This window comes from Sus scrofa, chromosome 2 (genome assembly GCF_054392235.1).
Source record: "Sus scrofa isolate SSC_HxYL_T2T_F1_AM1 chromosome 2, Sscrofa_HxYL_maternal_Yorkshire_Landrace_v2.0, whole genome shotgun sequence".
Taxonomy (NCBI): Eukaryota; Metazoa; Chordata; class Mammalia; order Artiodactyla; family Suidae; genus Sus; species Sus scrofa.
Window position 1 is genome coordinate 148,093,734 of NC_139384.1, and position 12,020 is coordinate 148,105,753.

The 12,020-nt window shown below is 43.0% G+C and overlaps 1 long non-coding RNA gene across 2 annotated transcripts; it reads right to left on the bottom strand.

Moving 5' to 3' along the window:
* Positions 1-547: 547 nt before the first annotated feature.
* LOC110259484 (uncharacterized) lies at positions 548-10,874 on the bottom strand. Of its 2 annotated transcripts, XR_014838811.1 has the most exons (5): positions 10,699-10,874; positions 8,340-8,684; positions 4,137-4,789; positions 3,703-3,770; positions 548-663 (listed from the first exon to the last, which is right to left on the bottom strand). It is a non-coding gene; the product is annotated as an uncharacterized LOC110259484 (long non-coding RNA). The 2 variants fall into 2 exon arrangements; XR_014838812.1 differs by lacking the exon at positions 8,340-8,684 and having other exon boundaries at positions 4,668-4,789.
* Between the last annotated feature and the right edge of the window lie 1,146 nt (positions 10,875-12,020).

The following is a 12,020-nucleotide window of genomic DNA, read 5'->3' on the forward strand; positions in this document are numbered from 1 at the left end:
GATACCAGTCAGGTTGGTTACTGCTGAGCCATGACAGGAATTCCCTGATCCTTTTAAATCTTGATTTTTTTTTTCTGCTTGTTCTATCAGTTGCTAAGAGAAGACAATTTCAAATAAACTCCCACTACAGTTGTAGATTTGTCTTTTTCCGTTTTAGTTTGTCCAATTTTGCTCTTTACATTTTGAGCCTCTATCATGAAATGCATATGAGTTTGAATTGTTACACATTTCTGGGGATTGACCCCGTTAACATACATAATCCCTCTTTATCTCCAATAATGCTATGTTTTGAGGTCCATCTAACTATATCAGTTTTCTTCAGTTACTGTTTGAATGAATGTCTTTTCCCATCTCCATTTTTTTAATAATTCTGTATCCTTATAATTAAAGTATATTATTTAAAGAAACATTTTGGGTAAGTCTGTTGTTTCTAAATTTACTCTATCTTAGACTTTGAGTTGGAACATTTTCTTCATTCATATTTAAGGTTACAACTGATATTTAAGTTTCAGCACTACAATTTACTATTTATTTTCTATTTTCTTACCTCTTATATGTTCCATTTCCCTTCTTACTTTCTTTCATATGAAGTATTGTTTCATCCTATTTTTCTTCTCTATTGGTTAAGTTACACATTCAGCTTCTAGTCTGTTGATGATGAACCTAGAGATTACAACACGCCTTTTTATTAAAATCTAGTATAAATGAATATTCTAACAATCTCCCAGACAATACCAGGATTTTATAACACCTCAGTATCCCCATCCTTCTGCCCTTAATTACATATACGTAATCTAACTGTATGTGTTTGTCTATTAACACTTATTACATATGATTGAAGTGTATGTGATTTAAAATGTTCATAATCCCACAAGACATTATTATTGATGTTTTCAACAGATAAAATTCATTTGGTTTAATCTACCTTTTAACTCTTTTAAATAAAATTTTATTGCACAGCAAAGGAAACCATAAAAAAAAAAAAGACAACTTACAGAATGGGAGAAAATAGTTTCAAATGATGCAACAGACAAGGGCTTAATCTCTAAAATATACAAACAACTTATACAACTCAATAGCAAAAAAACCAACAACCCAATTGAAAAATGGGCAAAAGACCTGAATAGACATTTCTCCAAAGAAGATATACAGATGGCCAACAGGTACATGAAAAAAAAATTTCAACATCACTGATCATTAAAGAAATGCAAATCAAAACTACTGTGAAGTACCACCTCATACCTGTCAGAATGGCCATCATTAACAAGTCAACAAATACCAAATGCTGGAGAGGATGTGGAGAAAAGGGTACCCCCCTACACTGTTGGTGGGAATGTAAAATGGTACAGCCACCATGGAAAACAGTATGGAGGTACCTCAGAAAACTAAATAGAGAACTACCATATGAACTGAACATATATCCGGACAAAACTTTCATTCACCCGTATGTTCACTGCAGCACTATTCACAATAGCCAAGACATGGAAACAACCTAAATGTCCATCAACATATGAATGGATTAAGAAGATGTGGTATATGGAGTTCCCATCATGGCACAGCAGAAATGAACCCGACTAGGAACCATGAGATTTCAGCTTCAACCCCTGGCCTTGCTCAGTGGTTAAGGATCTGGCGTTGCCATGAGCTGTGGTGTAGGGCACAGACGCGGCTTGAATCTGGTGTTGCTGTGACTGTGATGTAGGCCAGCAGCTATAACTCCGATTGGACCCCTAGCCTGGGAACCTCCATACGCCACATGTTTGGCCCTAAAAAGTCACACACACACAAAAAAAAGAAGAAGATATGGTATATATACACAATGGAATACTACTCAGCCATAAAATAGAACAAAATAACATCATCTGCAGCAACATGGATGGAATTAGAGACTCTCATACTAAGTGAAGTAAGTCAGAAAGAGAAAGCCAAATATCATATATCATTTACATCTGGAATCTAATATATGATACAAATGAGCCTTTCACAGAAAAGAAATGCATGGACTTGGAGAACAGACTGGTGGTTGCCAAGGGGGAGGGAGTGGATGGACTGGGAATCTGGTGTTAAGACATGCAAACTATTGCATTTGGAGTGGATAAGCAATGAGATCCTGTATAGCACAGGGGACTATATCCAGTCACTTGTGATGGAACATGACGGAGCATAATGCGAGAAAAAGAATACATATGTGTGTGTGTGTGAGACTGGCTCACTTTGCTGTACAGTGGAAACTGACAAAACACTGCAAAACAACTACAGTGGGAAAAATCATTATAAAAATAATAAATAAAATAAAAAATAAAGATTTTATCTTAGGATAGGTTTAGATTTACAAAAAAAAGTTGTAAAGAGAGTTATATATATTTTGCATGCAATTTTCCATATTGATAACAATTTATATTACTAAGTTACATCTGTAACAATTAGGGAGCCAACACTGGTACATAATTAACTGAACTCCATACTTTATTTAGCTTCCATTAGTTTTTCTCTTTTTTTTTCTTTTTTTCTCTTTTCTATTTCCCCCTCTTTCTCTCTTGCTCACTCTCTTTTATGGCCGCACTTACAGCATATACAAGTTCCTGGGCTAGAGGTTGAGTAAGAAGAGCTGCAGCTGCAGGCCTACACCGCATCCACAGCAACGTGGAATCTGAGCCATATCCACGATCTATGCCACAACTTGTGGTAACACCAGATCCACAGATCCTTAACCCACCGAGCGAGGCCAGGGATCGTATCTGCATCCTCATGGGTACTACCTGGGTTCTTAAACTGCTGAGCCACAACAGGAACTCCTAGTTTTTCCCCAATGTCTCTTTTCTGTTTCAGGATACCACTTCATGTCTAGTTATCACTTCTCATCTGGTCTGAGACAGTATCAGATCTTCCTTGTTATAGATGACCTTGCAAGTTCTGAGGGGAACTGGAGTTTTGCAGAGCTCAGTATATGCTCCCTTATACATTCTCCCTTCTGCCCTGCCTCACTCACAGCTTCCCTGCAAGTGTGTTTCCTAGTAAAGTGGCAGCATGCAAGCTTTTACCCCCGCCTCTGTCTTCTAGGAAATTTGGACTAAGACTCTCTTATTCTGGGTAGTAGATCTCTGAGATACCCACTGAAAACCTAAGCTGTTCATCATATCCTCTCCTGATCAGCAGGTCTCAGACTCCAACTTTTGTTCCTGCCACCTGGTGAGAGCTGTCAAAAGCTATACTTAGTTTCTCAGCTGCCACTTTCTGATCAGCTTTTCAATCAAAAGTTCAAATGAACAAATATCTCAAGGATTGAGCAAATAGTGGACTCGGACTCCTGGTCTCCCTTTCTCTCCAAGATCTTGCTTCTAGTAATGTCTGGTTGCTCTTTAACGCCATCAAACAGTCTTCTTTTCTAGTTATTTCTAGCCAGAAACTTCGTCTGGAAAAAAAAAGGCTAGCTCACCATCATCCCCACCCCCACCCCCTGATCCACTCCAGGAAGCAGAACGCACAATCGTGAGTTTTAACGGGAACCCATAGGGTATTGCTAGAGAAACTGCTGTTTCCTTATAAACTCTTGCAGGCCCCAGGCCCTGGAGAAAACAAAATGGGACTCTGTCCCCTCATGGGCTTCTCCTTTTATTTGTTTTTGCTCTCAGTGCCTGTTTTCTAACAGCTCTGCACGTTTGCATGTTTTGGTGGAAGGTAGCTGAAGCAGTTTTTCCTTACCTCATGCAGCTGGTTATTCCAGGTGGAGAATTTTTAGACATGCAGGAAAAGCACAGGCAGGGTTGGTCCTGTAACAACGGCAAGGGAGATGGAGGTGGAGGCATGTATCTCTAAGATACCTTCCTCGACGTCCCCAACCACCACCAGAGACCGTCCACAATCCTGGGGTCAGCCCACTGCCCCTTTCCATAAACACGGACTCCATTTCTCCCTTTCATGAAGATTCAGCTATCATATGTGCATCAGCTATTATATAGCATTGCCCTCTGGTGGTACAGAACTGTTAGCCCCCTGTACTGAGTGTGTCCAGAGTCCTGCTGTTCTAAGCACTCTGTCCACAAAGGAGACAGAACAATAACAACAACGACAAAAGGACTGCCAACCCTCACAGCTAATAACGAGCCTCCCTCCCTGCATCTCTTGCCCCAACTCACCTGGCAAGCTCAGGAATGTACCTATCACAACTGCTTCTAAAGTAAGCATCAAGAGGTGGCAGGCAGGAGGCCACGCTGGCTTCTCAGATTTAAAAAAAAATTCCTTGGGGATGGCTCTATGCTGAGAAGATAGGGGTGATCTGGAGAACAGGACTTTCCTAATTTCCAAGTGGCTCCTGTGTTCTTTAGGCTGGGCTAGCTGCTGTAACAAATAAGCTATGCATTTCAACACTTTATACAGTCAAGTTTATGGGCGGCTTGTGCAATGCCCCGACACGGGTCTTCCTGATCAGCTGACGCTGCCACATGGCCCTCTCCACATGGTGTCACAGGGCCCCGGGCCCCTTCTGTCTGAAGGCTCTGCCCTCTTCTAAGATCAGAGAGGACGTTCTCCTAGGCCAGAAGACAGGAAGTGGTAATCAAGGGTTGTACGCTGGAGGGGTTATGGGCCAAACGTGGAATTTCTATCCATCACTTCTACCCACTTTGGGTATTCCCGTGGCCAGCATCCAGTCATGTGGCTGCACCTACCTGCAAGAGGGGCTGGGAAGCGCAGCCCAGTGCTTGCCCAGGAGGAAGAGGTAAGTAATTTGTGAGCAGCTACAAGTCTCGGCCACAGCTCTCATTTGCATGCGCGCGTGTGTTTATGCTTTCTGAAGAAAAAGTTAAAAAAAAAAAAGCTTATTTTATTTTTTTAATTTTTTTTTTTTTTTTTTTTTTTTTTTTGCTCCAAAGCCCCTAAACCTTCTTGGCTCTTTCACTCCTCAGTTTTCTCAAAGCCTGAGTTGACAGCAGCACTGGATTTGGTTTCTCCAGCTTTTAACACTAGAAGGAAAATACTTTTCAGTTAAAACATGGAATATTTTTCTGGTCCTGGGAGAAGTCTAATCAGCCAACATTATTTTTATTGAGGTAACACTGGTTTATAACATTAAAGAAGTTTCATGTGTGCAACACTATATTTCCCTATAGTGTGCTCACCACCAAAAATTTAATTTCCATCCATCGCCATACAGCTGATCCCCTTGACCCATTTCACCCCCTCCACCCCCCCAAACATTTTTCTCTGGTCACCACCACTCTATTCTCTGTGTCTCCATGTTGTTTTTGTTTGGTTTGTTCATTTATTTTGGCTTTTTGTTTGTTTTTTAGATTCCACATATAAGTGATGTCACACGGTATCTGTCTCTCTCCATCTGACTTGTTTCACTAAGCAAAATACTCCGCAGGTCCATGTGTGTTGTTGCAAATCAGCCAACATTATTTTTAAGTAAACCTTTTATTGAAATCTGACATAAATATTAAAAATGCAAAAAAAAAACCTCATTAGTAATCAGCTCAATGAATTTGCACAGGGTCACGATAGCCATGGGACCATCACCCAAATCAAGGAATAAAACACGACCACTATCTAGAAGCTAACAAGTAAAGGTTAGCAGAAGGTTCTTAGTGATGAATGAATTCTAGCGGCACTGAATTGGGGCTCTGATGCCTCCTGACCTTTAAATGTTAGCTCCAATTGTGAGGAGAAGATGAAGCAGCCTGGGTTTTGCCCTCCCCTTGATTCTATCATCTCAATTACCTCTGGCAGGTCACTTCCTCTCTCTCAATCTCGGTTTCTGCATGTGTACAGTGAGAGGCGTGACTAGCAAGCCACTAAGGTCTCTCAAGCCTGAGCAGTGTGGCTGCAGGACTTGCTGCAAACCCCAGAGGACGGAGTATGGCGGGGGGAATGCATGTTGGGCCTAGAAGGAACCCCAACGGTAGAGAGATGCTCTCGCTCCAAGCTGGGCTCCAGCCCGCTGGAAGCTACTTCCACTGAGTTCTCCAATGTGGCATCCGGGAGCTGCTTTGGGTCTTTTTGCCTTAACCTAGTTCTGCATGTGCTGTGAGGGGCTGCCAGACCTTGCTGGGTCTCGGAGGCAGATAAACACAGACAGGGGCTAAGGATTTCAGAATATGGACAAAGAAAGGTGTGGGTGCCCCCTCTGGCTTTATCACACACTAACTGTGTGACCTCAGATGAGGCATTTAACTTCCTAAGACTTCCATCTTCCAATCCATGAAATTCAAACAGGATAGTTACCTACTGCAAAAGTTCTTGGGCAGATGAAACAAGCTAATCTTGGTCAATATGCCTGGCATAGTGCCTGGCATCCATGTTGTGAGAATCCCTCTGCCATGCTAACCCTTCAGCAAGAGGGCATTAAAGCTCCCCAGGCTGCCAGAGACAGGGGTCAAGAACCTGCAGCCTAGAACAGAGGTCTAGGGAGACAGAGGTTTGCTCTGCAGCTAAGCCCAGAGGAGTCACACTTATTTTCTCTGACCACTCCATCTGAACCCCCTCTCCCCTGATAATGGAATAATTCATTTCTCATGATGCCAGCATAATTTTATCTCTGTAAAATCCATAATAATCTCCTGGCAATTTAACTTGAGATTTAATAATAATCACCTCTGTAATTACAATTAATTGGAATGCTAAGAATATGTGGACTGCTGCTTCTCCTACATTCCCCAGAAAGGAGTGGGTAAGAACAGGCTTCGCAGTCCTGCAAACTTGGGCTTAAGTAATGGCTCCACTACTCACTAGCTGTGTGATCTTGTAGAAACCACTTAACCTCTCTGGACACAACTGAACAATGAGAAGGTGTGGAACCCTCTTCTCAACTCAACCCTTCCTCCTCGGTGAGCCTGGGACGGTCCCCGGCCCAGCTGGCTGCTAGACTTTAGGATAGGAAGTAAGGCTCATGAGTTGGTGGTTCTCATGCGAGGTCTGGAAGGCAGAACTGAGGAAGGCCTTTTCCTCCTGCTGAGGCAAGCTGGGCTGTTGTAAGCTTAGAGGCAGCCAATAAGGACGGTCACCAGCTTCAGGCTGGGAGAGGTCCTGTGACAGTAGCTACGGTGGCAGCTGTGGCAGCTTCTCGATGTCTCAGCCACGTAATGGGTCCTTGAATACAACAGCTTATTGTCACGCCTTAGCATGTGCTCCTCCAGCTTTTACTGTAGTCTTGTTAGCATTTGAGTCCTAATATAAAAATTCCCTTTTGCTCCAAAGACCTAGAATAACTTCTGTCTCTTGCACCGAACCTGACACAGGATGACAACACTCATAATTTTTTAGGATCACAAGGATTAGGCAAGCTATTGAACATAAAATACCTGGCACAAGAGGAACAGATAAAGAAGATGTGGTATAGGAGTTCCCATCGTGGCACAGTGGTTAATGAATCCGACTGGGAACCATGAGGTTGCAGGTTCGATCCCTGGCCTCGCTCAGTGGTTAAGGATCCGGCATTGCCATGAGCTGTGGTGTTGGTCACAGACATGGCTCAGATCTGGCGCTGCTGTTGCTGTGGCTGTGTTGCAGGCTGGTGGCTACAGCCCTGATTAGACCCCTAGCCTGGGAACCTCCATATGCCAAGGGTGCAGGCCTAAAAAAAAGACAAAAGACCAAAAAAAAAAAAAAAAAAAAGGATGTGGTACATACATACAGTGGACTATCAACCATAAAAAGGAACAAAATAATGCCATTTTCAGCAACATGGATGCAACTAGAAATTATCTAAGTGAAGTCAGAAAGAGAAAAACACTGTGATATCACTTACATCTGGAATCTTTTAAAAAATGGTACAAATGAACATATTTACAAAACAGAAACAGACTCACAGACTCTGAAGTCAAACTTATGGTTACCAAAGGAGACAGGTCGTGGGGAGCGATGGACGGGACCGTGGGGTCTGGTATGGGCCCGTTATTGTATGTGGTGTGGATGATCAAAGGGCACCTGCTATACAACACAGGGGGCTTTGCCCAAAAGTCTGTGAAAACCTATGGGGAAAAGAACCTGAAAAAGAATGGATATGTGTGGAGTCCCCGCCATGGCACACTGGGTTAAGAACCCAACTGCAGCAGCTGGGGTCTCTGTGGAGGAAGAGGTTCAATCCCTGGCCCGCCACAGTGGGTTAAAAGGTTTCGGCATTGCCGCAGCTGCAGCACAGGTTGCAGCTGTGGCTCGGATTCAATCCCAGGCCCGAGAACTTCCATAGGCTGTGGGTGTGGCCATAAAATTAAAAAAAAAAAAAAGAATGCAGTATGTGGTATGCGTATAACTGAATCCCTCTGTTGTACAAAGAAATTATCACAACATTGTAAATCAACTGTACTTCAATAAAACCTTAAAAATTGGAAGGAAAAAAATACCTGTCACAGAAGCAGCACTCAGTCGATGGCAGTCACCAATGCTAGCAACCAGGCTAAAGGTTTAGCTGTTAAAATTGTGAGGAAACCAGTTCTGTGCATTGTGTCCTGCCGCCCGCTGGTGTGAGCAGAGTCCTCTCCACCTCTTTTTTTCCCCAAGCAGTCAGCAGACACATGTAAGACGAGGAAAATGATCCGGAGCTGAGAGTGCTTTCCCCTTAAGTTCTCGCCAACAATTCATGTTGCCTTAAGAGATTAGGCCTTTTTATTGCTTGCCTCATTGCCCTGCTGTCTGCACCAAAGTGACGTCTTGGCTGGCTAGGAGTGTCCCTCTGATGGAGTCCAGGCCTGCTGCGCAGAGAGCAAGGGGGTTATTTGATCTCCTGACTGTAGCTCTTACAAGTCCCATTGAGAGTGTGCTTACCCACAGAGCCGTGCTATGCTAATTGGCCCAGTGTAGCCCAAGAAGGAGAATCTACCCAAAGCAGGATTTGGTGCTGGGGAGAGGGCAGCCTCTATGGGGGCTCAGGGGTCAGCTCTGGGTCCCAACCAACACTTCGCAGACACTCAGACCGCCCCCCACAGCTAATGGGAAGCAGCTTCTTGATGAGAGTGATGGGGGTGGGGGGGCCATGAGGGATATCCCCCACCTCCAGAGAGATTTTGCCGAAACCTGAAGTCCTAGAAAAAAACCTCTCTGATCGGACATCTGTCAGGATGGATCCAAAGGTGATATCTTGCCTACTGAGTGCTGCGCCACAGACACTGTTGGTGGGAAGGCAGAAAAGCTAGTCTCTCCAGCCCCTGATTCAGACATGTTTGGTTTTTGGTGGGGTTTTTTTGGTTTTTGGTTTTTGGTTTTTGTTTTTTTTGGTCTTTTTGCCATTTCTTGGGCCGCTCCCGCGGCATATGGAAGTTCCCAGGCTAGGGGTCGAATCTGAGCTGTAGCCGCCGGGCTACACCAGAGCCACAGCCACACAGGATCCGCGCCGCATCTGCAACCTACACCACAGCTCACGGCAATGCCAGATCCTTAACCCACTGAGCAAGGCCAGGGATCGAACCCACAACCTCAAGGTTCCTAGTCGGATTCGTTAACCACTGAGCCACAACGGGAACTCCATTTGGTTCTTTTTTTAATTATTACTAAAAAGCTGGGTGACACTTTTGTCACTGTTCATTCTCATTGCAGCTCTTCCTAAAAGGCACGGTTATCCTACAAAGTCATGAAATCATGAGACACTGGAGAGAGGCTTAGACTCCATCCCTTCCACTGGCAAAAGCTTCATGAGAGTGGCTCCATCATCACTAACCCTTCACCTCTGTCCCCAACTCAGTCACTCTCTGCCCAGTGTTCTCAGATCTCCAGTCAGCCCTCTGAACTCCCAAAGTCTTCAAACTTGCTTCAGGCCCATGAAATGCTTTTAATGGATCACTGAACTCAGCACTTAGGAACCAGTGTTTGTTAAAAAGAGCGAAACAGAAGAAAACTCATGCTAAAAAACGACAAAAATCTCCTTCCCTTTACCTGAGTCCTTATCTCTATCTGTTGAAAGTTCTGTCTCCTGTTTAAACAGCAGAGGTCTCCAATTTTAGTATGCGCCAAAATTACCAGAAAAAAAACCACAGCAAGATACCAACTCACATCTACTAGGATGGTTATGATCAAAAATAGGGAAAATAACAAGTGTTGGTGAAGATGGGGAGAGCAGCCTCATGCATAAGAATGTAAAATGATGCAGCTGGCAGCAGACATTTTGGCATTCCTCTCAGAGTCAAACATAAAATTATCTTTTGACCCAGCAATTCCATTACTAGGTATACACACCAAAAAATTGAAAACTGGGATTTGAACAGATACTCCAAGACCAACATTCATAGCAGCATTATTCACAAGTGCCAAAGGTGGCGTGGCTGTCCATCAACAGAAGAATCAATGGGTAAACAGTATGTGATATAGTCATGCAGTGGAATATTATTCAGCCATAAAAGGGGATGCAGTTAACGATACATGGTACAACATGGATGAAAGTGAAAAATATTTATGCTCGATGAAACAAGCCAGACACAAAAAAAGGCACATAGTATATGATTCTATTTATATGAACTATCTAGAATAGACTAATTCCCAGTGACAGAGAGTCGTTTAGGGGTTACCAGAGGCTATGGGGAAGGAGGAATTATTGCTTAATGGGTACAAGAGCTTCTGTTTGGATAGGAAAGTTTTGGAAGCAGAGAGTGGTGATGACTGCACAACAGAGTTGATGTGATTAATGCCTGCCGCTGGATTATACATTTTAAAATGGTTTAAATGGCATATTTTACATTACATATATTTTACCACAATTTTTTGAGAAATTACCTAAAGAGGTTGCTGAAACGCAGATTCCTGGAACCCGCTCCCAGACCTGAATCACCAAGTCCACGGTAGGTGCCACGGTGCGCCTTTTTAACCAGGTCTTGTATTCCTAGAACTTTAATCGCCGCTGGTATTTTCGTTGTAAACATCTTTCCTCGAAAGCGGTTTCCGCAAAACTTAGCCGTAAAGCGCTTCTGCCGTAAACGGTAAAATAACCGATCAGTTTGGTTTCAATGCCGTAAAAGATAACGTAAAAGAGGCTGCTAGTAATTCACCAGAGCCTTCCAGAGCATTTGTTATCAATTCTTTAGCTAATTTAGGTACGGCGGCTTGTTCTCTAACGCCTCTTTACTGAATTTATTATGCCGTATTTGAAGTTGGAGGCAAAAGAACAATCAAGCACTTCCTATTCCCCCAAAATAAATGGCTGCATGATTCCTGATGAGTTTAAGTTTCTTGAAAATGGTGAAAACTTGTTATTATTTGATAGTGGAGAACGTAATGGAGACAGAATTTTGGTATTTGGCACAGAATCTGGCTCAGAGGATTTGGTGAAATATAAGGACTAGGCATGTGATGGAGTTTTGATTTATGTAGTTTTTGGTGAGGTTTGTTTATTTGTTTGTTTTGTTTTGTTTTGTCTTTTTAGGGCCGCACCCGTGGCATATGGAGGTTCCCAGGAAGGGTCTAATTGGAACTGTCACTGCCGGCCACAGCCACAGGCACAGCAATGCCAGATCCTTAACCCACTGAGCGAGGCCAGGGATCGAACCTTCAACCTCATGGTTCCTAGTCGGATTCATTTCCACTGTGCAACGATGGGAACTCCGATGGAGTTTTTAAATGTAGTCCAGAGAGTTACTTCCAGTTATATAGGTCACACATACTGATAAGAAATAATAGCAACCCTTATCTATTTGTTTTACTTCCAAGGAAATCTGAAGATACTTATAGCAGATTTTTTTAATATATTGTAAAAAACTTATAGTCTGACATTAAAGGCTGAACTTTTAAAAAACAACTCTGAGAAAGGAAGTATCATTGCTTTCTCGAAGACATTCCCAGATACAACTATAATCATAAATCTACACACATTTCAAATGTATTCATGGGGGAGGAGGAAGGAGTGGGATGGACTAGGAGTCTGGGGTTAATAGATGCAAACTATTGCATTTGGAGTGGATAAGCAATGAGATCCTGTCACTAGTCACTTATGATGGAACATGACGGAGGATAAAATAAGAAAAAGGATGTATATGTGTGTGTGTGTGTGTGTGTGTGTGTGTGATTGGGTCACTGCTGTACAGTAGAAATTGACAGAACAC